The sequence below is a fragment of the Columba livia genome, chromosome 15, assembly GCF_036013475.1.
Source record: "Columba livia isolate bColLiv1 breed racing homer chromosome 15, bColLiv1.pat.W.v2, whole genome shotgun sequence".
NCBI classification, from domain to species: Eukaryota; Metazoa; Chordata; class Aves; order Columbiformes; family Columbidae; genus Columba; species Columba livia.
The window spans coordinates 6,177,489-6,189,887 of record NC_088616.1 but is presented as its reverse complement, the minus strand read 5'-3'; positions in this window follow the sequence as shown (position 1 = coordinate 6,189,887).

The window sequence follows — 12,399 nt, the reverse complement described above, 5'->3', positions numbered from 1 at the left end:
GAAGTGCATTCAGGAAAGAAATAAAGACTAGTGAACCAGAAATGCCCTGCTCACTTATGATAAAATATCTAGTTAATACCAAAGAAAAGCTTCAAATAGACTTGTCTGGTTCTTTAGAAAGTCACTATAAAATAATACCAGTATTCTTTGTATAAATACTTTCACAAATAAAGAGTCTCTTTTAGAAAGAAGATTGAACTTGGTAAGTAAGCAGCTTAACCAGTAAGGAAATGCATATTAAAATTAGTTCTTAACTTGCAGAAATGTTGAATAATGGTCCATGGCCATGTTCTGCAATGACAACAGACCGTACGTGGTTCCCAGAGTAATGTAGCTTCCTATGAGACACGTATCAAAAGGTTAATTTGATCCAAAATAGCAGTAAAAAAATAAGGCAATTAACACAAGTGCACCAACTACTCGCTCTTTTTGCTCATTTCTTTGAGAAGTGAGGAATTCACCAAGTAACCTGATCTCTTCAGTAACCTGATCTCTTCAGCACCATTCTTTTCACTATTTTTAGTGAAAGAAAGATACTTCAGACTAAGTGGATTAAATTTATATAACCAAAATAAGTGATGAAAAGCTTGAAATGCTTTCACCTTAATTAGCTCGTATTTCATTTGAACAAAGTCAGACTTGCTGTTCTTCAGAGCAGGGAATTGGTAGACACTGTAGACTCTAAAAGTGCCTTGTTTTGTTTATGAGGGATCTCACTAGAATTATAAGACTCAAGTGAACTATGCAGGAAATAAAAACACATTCTCACATAAGAAGCGTTATAGACACTAAGGCAAACCTCAGCACTTCCCCATCTGTTACAAATTCAAAATGTGATCCTCATCAATTTTGAATGTGAGACTAATTTGGGTAAATCAGGTGTTCTCCTACTGTCGTGTGAGAATTTTGTCTTCCCTTTTCAGCTACAGAACTTAAGAATGTGAACTGCAAGATTCCTACTCTAAGTAGGATACACAAAACAGTGCTAATGGAATAAAGAAAGCATCTGAGTAGAGCCAGGAACCTTTCTTATTTGCTTAAAGCTCTAGGCGTGAGAGTTACATGGGGAGAAGTGCAGGGAGACAGACAATGGCTCAACTCTTACAGATGTGGAATCCTTGCTCAAACCAGCCCTACATCAGCCTCCCAGCACCACCACCTCCCTGTCTGCCTCCACATTTGCAAAGCCTCATTAGCAACTCATTAGGAACACTACAGATGCGACACACAAACTTGTTATGGCAGAGGGAATTAGGGAATCTGTATTAGACAACTAAGTCAGAAACCTGAAAACACTTTTAAATGACTGTTCAGAGAACATCCTGGTCATCATGTGAAAAATAATCACCATTTTTCGCAAGCACTGAGTGAAGAAAAAGGTACAGCTTTTGAGGGTTTCAAAGGTTAAAACAAAAGGAGTTGCTGCCTGTGTTAATTCCCAATTTATACTTGGATTTGCAGTAATAACAGAAGGAAGTTATAGCTTTTACTTAGTACCTTCAGGAAGGACTGAGTTTAATTAAAGGCAGTCCAGTGTCGTCTTGCAATAATGAAAAGGATCTTTCTTTCTGTCCTGCTGTTAGTATCAACAGTTCCTAAATAAATCTGACAGTTTCTTCTCTGTTTTTTTTTTTTTTTTTTCTTATGTTAGAACAAATGCCAGTTATCTGATGCTTATTTCACACTTAGTTCAGTTTAAAAAAACCCCGTGTATTCGAAATGGACTCAGTGCTCCTCACAAAAATCCACAACAAAATTCTGCCTTGATCCTCTAGAAGCAGCCACAGTGAAGCATCACTCACAGCCCTTCCCTGGGCACAGAAAGCCCTTTTAAGGACAGGATACCTGGAAACACACAGGTAAAAGGGTGAAAATGTTGTGACCTACACTTGTTCAAGGAAACTCCTCAAGTCCATCTGGAATTCTTCTATCCGACAATGTGTGACAGGGATAAATTTGTCTAAAATATGATGGGAAGAAGGGCAGAAATAGGGCTACATGTAAATGACCTCTGGTGTAACTTTGAGTAGTATCCCTTGGACATAGTGAAAAAAATGGAATTCTTACTGGAAATATCTTAAAAGTTTAAGACTCAGTTATACTCTGTTATATATTACACTTTTTTTCCCCTGCCAACATCAATTTTATAGCAAATAAAACTGATTTCAGTGGGGTTTATCACAGCGTATTTGGGAAAAGGAGGACTATTTTAGGCGAAAATTTACACAAAAATTAAATACAGGCAAATTTACCTCTAGATACATCAAAACAACCAGTCACAAAAGTAATTACAGATGCCATGTTCTCTTTCCTTTCTGCCATTTTCTGCTATTCTTCCTTTCCAAAGTAATTTAAGCAGGATTAATTTGATCAAAATTTGTCTTTTAAACCTTTAGCCTGATAAAGTATACAAATGCAAAATAAATAGTGAAGGGGGAAGAAAGTTCTGAGGGTATTCATGGAGTTACTGTTGCCATGGGAACCATATAGCTGCTATTCCCAGGCTGTACATTTGTCTCACTTTGTCTCTTGTTCTTGGAAGGGCAGCAACTGCCCTGCACTGCAAGGTCAGGAACAGGGGAGCTTATTAAATCTTTTGGAAATATTCGTATACAATTAATTCAAAAGGTTGTTGGTTAAAATAACCTGTGAGAGCACATCATAAACTCTCTCATGCTCAGAGTAGTATGAACATCAAAAATTCCTGCTCTCCTCTCATTGCAACCCCACTCCCACTCCATTCAATGCACTGTGTTTCTGTATCTGTAATCACCTTTCAGTGATTATTTGCTAATTTTATGAAAGACACTATACACTGAGGTTGATGATTTGTTTAAGATAACCTATTTATCAGCCTTCTTTTTTTTTGTCAAGAGCTCCCAGGGAACAAATAGATAAACCAGGCAAATGAATACAGGTGACTGAATCACTGAAACAGGTCACATTGTCTCTTCCTTTCCGCCAGTAAATTTTAGAGTACACACCGTGACCTTTAAAAATACTTATGAGCATCATTTGTGTTTGAACAAGCCCAATGTCTACTCAGGGAATAAAGTACTCTTCAATATTTCAAAGAGTGATCACATCTTGCATGCTGCTCATCACATTATTTATTTTGGGACTACCTTCTGTGTTTAAATTTCACACCAAAAATCTAGCAGGACTTAGCACATGAAGAGTGTAATCACAACATTCTGTTCAGACTTCTGTTACTGAGGTGACTTTCTAGGCCAAAAGAGCATTCAACCACCGCCAAAAAGAACCATTTTGGAGACTCATTCTCTTCTTCGCCTAGGAACTGAGTTACTGGTTTGTGGGCTTGTCAAACAGACTTCACACATGGTCAGTTCATAAATTTGAGTATTCCTGGAGCAAACCAATGTTAAAATTACTGCTAATCACAGAAGAATAAAACAACTACAGACACACACAACTACAAGAGAAGAAAAATGCAGGTTTCCAGCAACAGAAATCCCTGTGTATGTCATCCCTGTAGTTCAGCTACTTAAATGTAAGCCCATTTGCAGCAAGCCCGACACCTTTCGATTAGTCACACCTGCTGTGTGTGTCTTGGCCATCGGAGTCCCTCTCTCCACCCGCACTCCGGACAGACACGTTGAAGGGCCTCATGGGATGTGCAGCTCCTACCGTCACCTCCTCTTAGTCTGGGGCTGTGTCCGTTGCCAAGGCAGTGGACACCAGGTATGACATCACAGTCGACTAATGTACACAGTCAAGATACCATCTTGTAGATACCAGTCTGTTCTCAGACAATTACAACCCAAGACCAAAATAAGTCAATGAGAGCTGAAACAGGCTGGTAATTCAACAGCTCTTCCCCTAGCAGCATACGTGAGTATTTGCACTAAATAATGTTTATAAAATGCAGTGAATTCTAACACTCAGTTGAGTAAAAGGCAGGTTAAAAAGAAGCCCTGAACAGTTGGAGAGAACAATCTTCATGTCTCTGTAATCCAACCTCTCATTGAGTCAGAAAACCCAACTTTTCTGTGTAGGTAAGCTACATTCTAATTATCCTGTTCAGGGTTTCTTATACTGCCTTCCAATTACCTCATTTCAGCCTCATCTGATAAACAAGTACCAGTCTAACTCAATATGGCAATTTGCATTTACCTATGGTAATTCTGAGGAATTTTGCGAAGGCAGATTTAATTTCTTATTGGTTGTGAACTAGACTGTGGACTCCCCAGAATGAAATCTTTGATTGTGAAAATGAAAATGCAATGTTCCTAAGTCTTCCTTGGAAAGAATTATAGGATTTATAATATATCCGTTTCTTCAGGTTTCCTAAGACCTGTTGTTAACCCATAAGAAAAATGTACACTTTTATGAACGTACATACTTTCCTCCGTGTTTATTTCCTTAAATTTAATAAAGTCTTCTAGCTATCAGGGTAATTTAGTCTCAGATCTACACTTTCCATTTCAGTTTTCATTATTTCTCATTATTCTTTTACCCTTATTATAGAAGTTGGCTTTATTCCCAAGTCATAGAGTGACCCGAATTCTCCAGAAGGTATTTTCTAGCATTGATTTTTCTCCATTTGTAATGTTAATGGCATGACTGCTCCTATCTTTACTTTCCGTATTTTCTTAGCTTTTCTTATTTTCATAATCCCACACTAACATTATTTTTTCCTCATCTAGACCACACAATTTTTTTTCTTGTGATAATGCTATGTGCATTCCATTTTCTTTTCTCTCCCCCCACTACTACTTAGTAGGAGATGTCTCTAGTGAATTCAGCATTTTATCTGTTTTTAAAATACCATCAAACAAGAATACCAAACATCCAAAAATTTTACCATATATTCTTGTTTTGCAATCTTTGAGTCCCCTTTTGACACCTGCAATTCATCTGACCAAAAATTCCTCTCTGAATAAATTCCAAAAGCTCTTTATCTGGAATGTTTTTCATCTAGAGCACTATCAGCATTGCGTAAACATGATTTCAGTGCTGTCATACCTACTCTCTTGTTAATGGCATTTATGACACTCACAATATTTTTCAAGCTAAACTTTAAGAGCTTACACCTTATAGGATGAAATATTTTCACCCCAGTATATAGTTTTCTTCTTTAATAAGGCTGTCTGTGCACGGAAAACTCTGAATATTGTTACATTTTCTTTATAAAACCTCATCTTTCTTCCTTCAAAGTATTATTGTTGTTTTTTTTTTAAATCTACACATTCTTTTAGTTATCTACTTTTTTTCATGTACTGTGTCCGTTTTTGTGAGACAGCCATTAAAATACAAAAACACTTATCATCCTGTTTTCATACTGCAGTTTAGTTCACAATAGAAAGCCTCACAATCCTCTACCGAGTCACCCCCATTCTGACTTGGAGTGGTTTCTCTTTTCCTTGCCTGGACAAGATACAGTAATTTCTTTCTCCGTGGTCGCACTGTTTCTCATCATTGATTGGCACGAGATTATCCCAAACGGATCTCTGTCAGAGGGAAGTTTTGTCATGCAGGGCTCGTTTCAGATCACTGACACCCAGTCCTTTGCCATACAGCTCTTTTACCATCTGCTTTCTTAACAGGAGATTAGGTAACCACAAACAAGTCTCTCCAAAATTCAAGGCCTTCATTCAGGAAATTGAAACTTCTTGACTCTGGACTTCTAAGCCTTTCTTAAAAAGGGTAGAATTTCTTAATTCCTCTAAAACCTGTTTTGCCGTCCCTTACAAAAGACTGTCTCCTACTTAGAAAAATGATGACAAAATATCATCTCTGTTAAATTACTTTTTCAATAGTAAATGATTTATAGTTGATTAGGTAATTAAATCAAATACAAGTGGCTGAAAGTAAATCTATTTTTATCATCCCTGTAAATTAAAAGTTCCGCATCATAAAAAATCATGACCATCTTGAAAATGACTAGTCAAGTGCTTTTTATAGGCAAGCAGGATTTATTGTCAATTAACGTATTGAACTGGATAGTCAGCATAACCCTGTGCTCAAGACTTTTTAAATTATTGGCTTCCGCTATCAAGCTGCTCCATATCACAGTAATGAAATGTATCTAGCTATTCACATATTGAACAATTCCTTAGGTTGGGTTTATATCTCACTATAACAACATTTCATTTTATTATTATCTCTGATCCCCTGTAATGAATACAAATACATTCCTTTTTTTCCATCATTGGTTTATCAATTTTCATTGATTTCCCTGTAATGAATGCAGACAGGATGGGGGAGAAAAAAATTTAAAGAGATCATATCCATTAAAACATCTGTAAAGTCAGAAGTTTTCCACTTGCAGGTACTTCCATTAAAAGAAATCATTCAGAAAAACAATTAAAAGCAAATTTTAGTTTAAGTCTTAATACTTGAATAACTGTAAAGAGTAATTTGGGGGACTATATTTTTTACAGAATATTTGCTTTCGCAATTTTCTTTCCATAGACTTTAAAACAGGAAAAAAAAATTCTCATTACAATGTTGTACTTCATATAGATTAATTTGTCATAAGGCACCACATTTTTCTTTTTTAATAAAGGTCAACTTGACTAATGAAAATGCATCTTATGGTGCAATGTGGGATTTACTATAGACAAAATGTGTTTGAAAATATGCCATCATCTCCCCTTCCCATTGGAAAGGGCCCGAAGCCCAAAACCAGTCCTTGCGGAGGGAAGAACTCACACTCTTGTTATGGTTTTTGCTCAGAGGAGATCTCAGTACAACCCATGTATTTTCTAAAGTGTGGGTGCTGATACTCAAAAAAGGCATTTTTTTCTGAATTCTGAAGCCTAAATAAAGCTACACTGGTCGAAGACAGACATCTTGAAACTCATATTCCAACTGTGTTACAAACTTTCATACTGAAAACCAAACTTTTACATGAAAATACAAACTGTTCTCAGTTGTGGCATTTTATTGCACTATAACAATTGCATCTGTTTGTGTCTGGCAATTATATCATTATGTGACAATATAATTTGATATGAAATGAAGTGATACAATAACTGGCTTTCATTCAGGCGCAGGACAAAAAACATCCATGGAACATAAAACGTCCATTCCATCCAGGAAAACAACACTGGCAGCAGAACCTGACCTATTTCTGACCTATTGTATTTATGTTGTGTGGCTTCATAAGGATAAAGAAAGACCTGCTAGGGAGAAAACAGCTATCCTACTTCATACACACATACACGCTCTCATTTTAATAAGTAGAAGAGTTATTTGAAACAGATGCACATACAAGTTTGTTGTTTTTTGGGGTTTTTTATGGATATATATATATATATATATATATTTATTTTTTTTTTTTTATGAGGAAATGTACTTCTAACATCTAGAAGAATCCTATAGGTTTTAATGCCTCAGGAGATCTTAATCAAATTTGCAAATGAGATGGATAATATGACTAATAGTAAAAGCACACTTCAAGAAGAGAAAAAACCCTAACTGACATCAAAATATAAGTTACTTATTATTGTTTATACTGATTTCTTGTCTAAATAAGCCAGCTGTGTTCAGTATTCTTTGTGATGAACACAATATAATCCTTTTCTTTATGGAGAAAATACATCTTTGGTCTTCTGCAGCCCCATCTGAAGCCTTAAATAACTTAATGGGAGAAGAGGAGAGACAGAAAACTACGTTTGGACAAGGAGTTCTTAGAAAAGCATAGAAGAAAATATCATCTGCTTACAGATGATTTTTCTGTGTCCCTCCTACGTATATCTTTGTGAAGAATAAAAGTATCCTCCACCACCCTCTTCTGTTTATCCCCCAGTTTCTCTACAACAAACACGTAGCAGCGTTGATAACGGTAACGCTTCAAGCACTTAGTGCAAGTTGTACAAATAGCCAAAGTAACCTGGTCCCTGGCTGGTGTGGTCGGTCACCTCCCCTAGAATGAAAGATAGAGAAGGTGCAGGGGAAATAAAATAGGCAGTTTGGCTGCTTCTGTCGGTTACCAGGAGAGGTGTAGAAAACCATCAGCCAGTGACGTAATGGTAATTTCCAAACTGCAGGTACCCTTATCCTGCTATGTGTACAGGTTTCTTCTCAAAGGCAAGAAAGATAGGGCTCATATCAGTTAATATATTTAGAAAATGGTGCTTCTCAGCATTACATATAATACCCAGAAACCTCCTTGTCATATGTCTTCTTATAGAATTCTTATATATTACAAAACCAAATTATTTTCAAGTGAAAAAATGAGAAGACATATAAGAGTAATTCAGAGCCTCTTTTTAGTGTTGCTGATTTGGGAAAGAAGATTAAAATAGACAAAAAAAGAACATGTACTAATAAATTTCTTCTTGCTTGTTAAAAGGAAGTTCAGAAACTGCCAGGCTGATTCCTTCTAGACCTACTGAGTCTCCTTTTTCCAAGGATATTCTTAAATTCCGTTCTCCAGATCGCCCTACTGAAACTCAACAAGAGCCTGGTATCTAACTTTCCTGTGCTGCTTTGAAAATTCCAGCCTACAGCATTACGAGCATGCTTTGAATAAGTTGCTTCAAAGTAAAAATGTCCTTATCTTCTATTATTCTAGAAGCTTTGGAAGGTTTTCAGTGTTACTCAGTAAACAAACTTGATAATTAATATCCATAGCTGATTTATTTGTCACATGTAATGTCGTAGGTCAGAGGTGTTGCATTTAATACTTAAATAATCAGCATGGTCTAAAGTTTGATAACATTATAATGTTATAAAGAGGAAAATGCTGCATGTTGAACTCAGTGTGCGTGGTGTGCCAGATGGAACAGACTCGCCCTGCAGTCCTTAGTGACAAAACATTTGCAGAATCAAAGAACCTTAGAAGACTATACCTATTGTAAAACACACAGATGACTAATCTTGCTTATGCTCTTTTTAGGAATAATTAATTATTTGATTCAAAATATTTGATTGGGAAAAGTCAAATTACAATGTTTTGGAAAAGGCTTCACACCACTGCCATCTGTTTCATGTCCCTTCACAGTGCCTTAGCCTCACCACAAAATCACATCTTTCCCAGTCTCTACAAGTACCATTAGAAAATCACAGTATCACAGTATGTTTGGGATTGGAAGGGACCTCAAAAGATCATCTAGTCCAATCCCCCTGCTGGAGCAGGAACGCCTAGGTGAGGTCGCACAGGAACATGTCCAGGTGGGTTTTGAATGTCTCCAGAGAAGGAGACTCTACAACCTCCCTGGGCAGCCTGTTCTAGTGCTCTGTCACCCTTACTAAGAAGTTTTTTCTCAAATTTAAGTGGAAAAAAAAAAATCTATTAATAATGACAGCATAGAACCTCCAATGGGATTAAATCCTGAAACAACGTGGCAGAACTGGAGCTGGTCAGAGGAATGCTGGGCATCTATGATTTACTGAACTGCCAGATCTGACTGTCTAAGAAGGCCAGTGGCTGCACAGCTCTGTTGGAATAGTGACTTTTCGCTAATGTAGGAAAGATGTAAAAATAAGTTAAGAGGCAGGGGAAACGACCTGGCTATTTGTGACCCAGAAGATCCCGATTCAAACCCAGAGCCTAGGAAGAAAAGGGAGGAAAATAACAGCTTGCTACGTGAATGGACTATAATTCCAGCACTTTTTTTTTTTCAGCTTGACAAAAAGGAGATATCTTTGCCTGCTGTGCTTTAAGCAAGTTTATTTGGTGATAAACGCTATTAGCAAAGGTATTTTCCTCTCATTCATTCTTCTCCCAACTGTTATTTTGCAATTCTCTTCCTCCTCCCACTTTGTTTCTGGACATTTCCGAACATGTTTGCCCCACGTCCCATCGTGACCCCAGACAGACAGGGGCTGTGCAAAGTCACCCTCACACAAAGCACACGCCGAGCTCCGTGGTTTTGTGCAGCACTCCCACAGCAAGAAGCATTTGTTGGGTTTCCTGCAAAGGTCACAGCTCCTGTTACGCACTCACAAGCTTTCAAGCCCAGCGCTGTCTTTGAAACTCTGGCGATAACAGCCTCCTCAAGTGTTATGACATTGTTTGAGACAGACACCAAATAAAAAATGTGCCAGAAGGTGCTTAGAAGAAGCATACGGATTAAATAAAGCCTGTTGCACGATGGGTCAAGTGAGCCCACCCTGCAGACACAACATGATCGCCCATGACCAGCACAGCCTCTCCACTTTCAAACACTTTACAAGACACTTCGGTAAAAGAACTTCTTCAATCTCTTCATTTAAAAATCGATAACCTTCAAGCTTCTACAGCCTCCTTTGAGACTAAGGTAAATAAAATTGAGGGAAGGCTGAAGGGATTTGAAAAGCAATGGAGTCAATTGAAACCCAAACAACAAAGAGAGGAATTCTGCAATAAAAATCAAAAAGGAGAGAAAACTGTGTTTAAGCATCATGGCACTCCTGAAAGAACATTGGAGTCTTTGGAAAAATCTACACTACTGTCACAGTACTTAATGTTCTGAGCATCTTCTCTGAAAGATCCAGGATGGCTGGAAATTTATGGAAAAATCCAAAGCAGACATAATGAAGAAAATCCCATTATCTGGAGTAGCCAAAGCAATACATCTGCATGAACGTTCAAGGCTCAAAGTGCTGCACAGGAAGGACATTATAATCATAGAGAGCATGTAACTGAAGACTGGGTTTGAGCAGTGGCCAAAGAATTAGAATAAAAATGGAGATCAGCCATCTTACCACTCAATAAACCCTTGGCACAGAATAAGAAGTAACTTCATTTAAAGAAAGAAAAATTTTTACTAAATGACCCTGCATCAATCTTCTATCCTGCCAGATTGTGATTACTACTCTTGAGAGACAAAATGCAACACTGCTGGGAAGCAGAAGCAGCACAATGTTTCACACAGAACTGAAAAAGAGGCAGCAAGAAGGAGTTATATAGCTAAACCTATTGAAAATCCTCCAACCTACTTGTTTAATTCCTTTAGCACAGAAGATGCATTTGAACACGACTGCTCTGGGAAAAAAAAAAATTCACCCTTTCACCCAGTATGTGGGGCATTAGTGAACTTACTCTCACATGCTGGCAAAAAGGAATGTGTTCAACTAAAATAATGCAAAAAATAATTAACATAAATCAGGATAAGGTTGGCAAGTTCTCATTGGTAAATTAATCTAATTCCTAAAATGCACTTTCAGAGGACCAATTTTTACATTTGCCTTATGGACTAAGAATTTTGCCAACACATATTGCTAATATGGAAGTTAGTACCTCAACATTATTAGTAATTATAAGTCATTGTTGACACTATTACAATACAATAAACAAATATATGACAAATACCTGCAATAAGTTTGCTCTTTATTACTGAGAAACAGAAAGGAAAGGAAAAGATGCAAATGCAAATATGTTGAAGGACAGGAATTAAAACAGCCCCTTTCCATCCCCCAAAATGTAAAGAGTGGAATGTTCCCTAAGTAAAATCTAAGGAATTCACACACACACACACAAAAATTCCCTACATTTAAAACAATATTCTTAATTTTTTACACTTTGAAACTGGAAGTACATGATTCTACTAACATCCTTGCTTAAAAATATTTGGGTTGAACAGAAAGCATCTGGGAACAGAATTTAAATATTGTTAAAGCATTTACTGTCTAGCACAGGCACATGTTTTTGAGTTGGCTTCCTTTCAGTTTTTTGACTTATGCATATATGAAGTCTTCTGTGGCTGGCTGGTTTGTTTGTGGTTCTTTGTTGCAATGTTTTGTTAACCTTCCTTTATGTATTTTTAATGAATACTACAAATAAGAAATGTGTAAACTCATCCCGAGAAGAGGCTATAATGTCTTCCTGTGCTTTTGATTCACTGCCTCATTTGCAAGATTGCCGCTTATTCACAAATTAATTATGCAATGGCATCTTTAGCTAATAAAGTCTAAACAAAAAACATTTAATCCAATTCATAGTTTTCTCTCAATCAAACCAAGTCTGTCAAACATAATTACATTACACATGCAAAGCAGGAATGAGCCAAACATGTGCCACACCTGCTTAGCACTTCGTCAGGCAGAGGATGTACAGTAGAAGAGCAGTTGGCAGCACAGATGGCAAAGCAAAGACGACTTGTGAAAAATGGAGTTGTGGAGTGTGGTTTTGTGCCTTTTGTTGATGGGAAGGGTCAGATAGTGATCTCAGTTTATGTCAAACACACTGTTCTGGTACCTTTAGGCTTGACTCTAATTTTGGAGATACAAACCCCAGTCACCTTGCTCTTTCTAAAGGAAGAGACCTCTCAGCTCACAAGGAGTCATTGGTGGTTTCCAACCATAGCCACAAAGCTCTGGGGACATGTGTGTTACCATTTATGGCCATAGAGACCATACTGTATTTTAGGGTGAATCTAAACCATATATCCCCCCACCAACATCACTGTATACCTGTATAATGAAACCTATCTGGCTATAATAAGGACA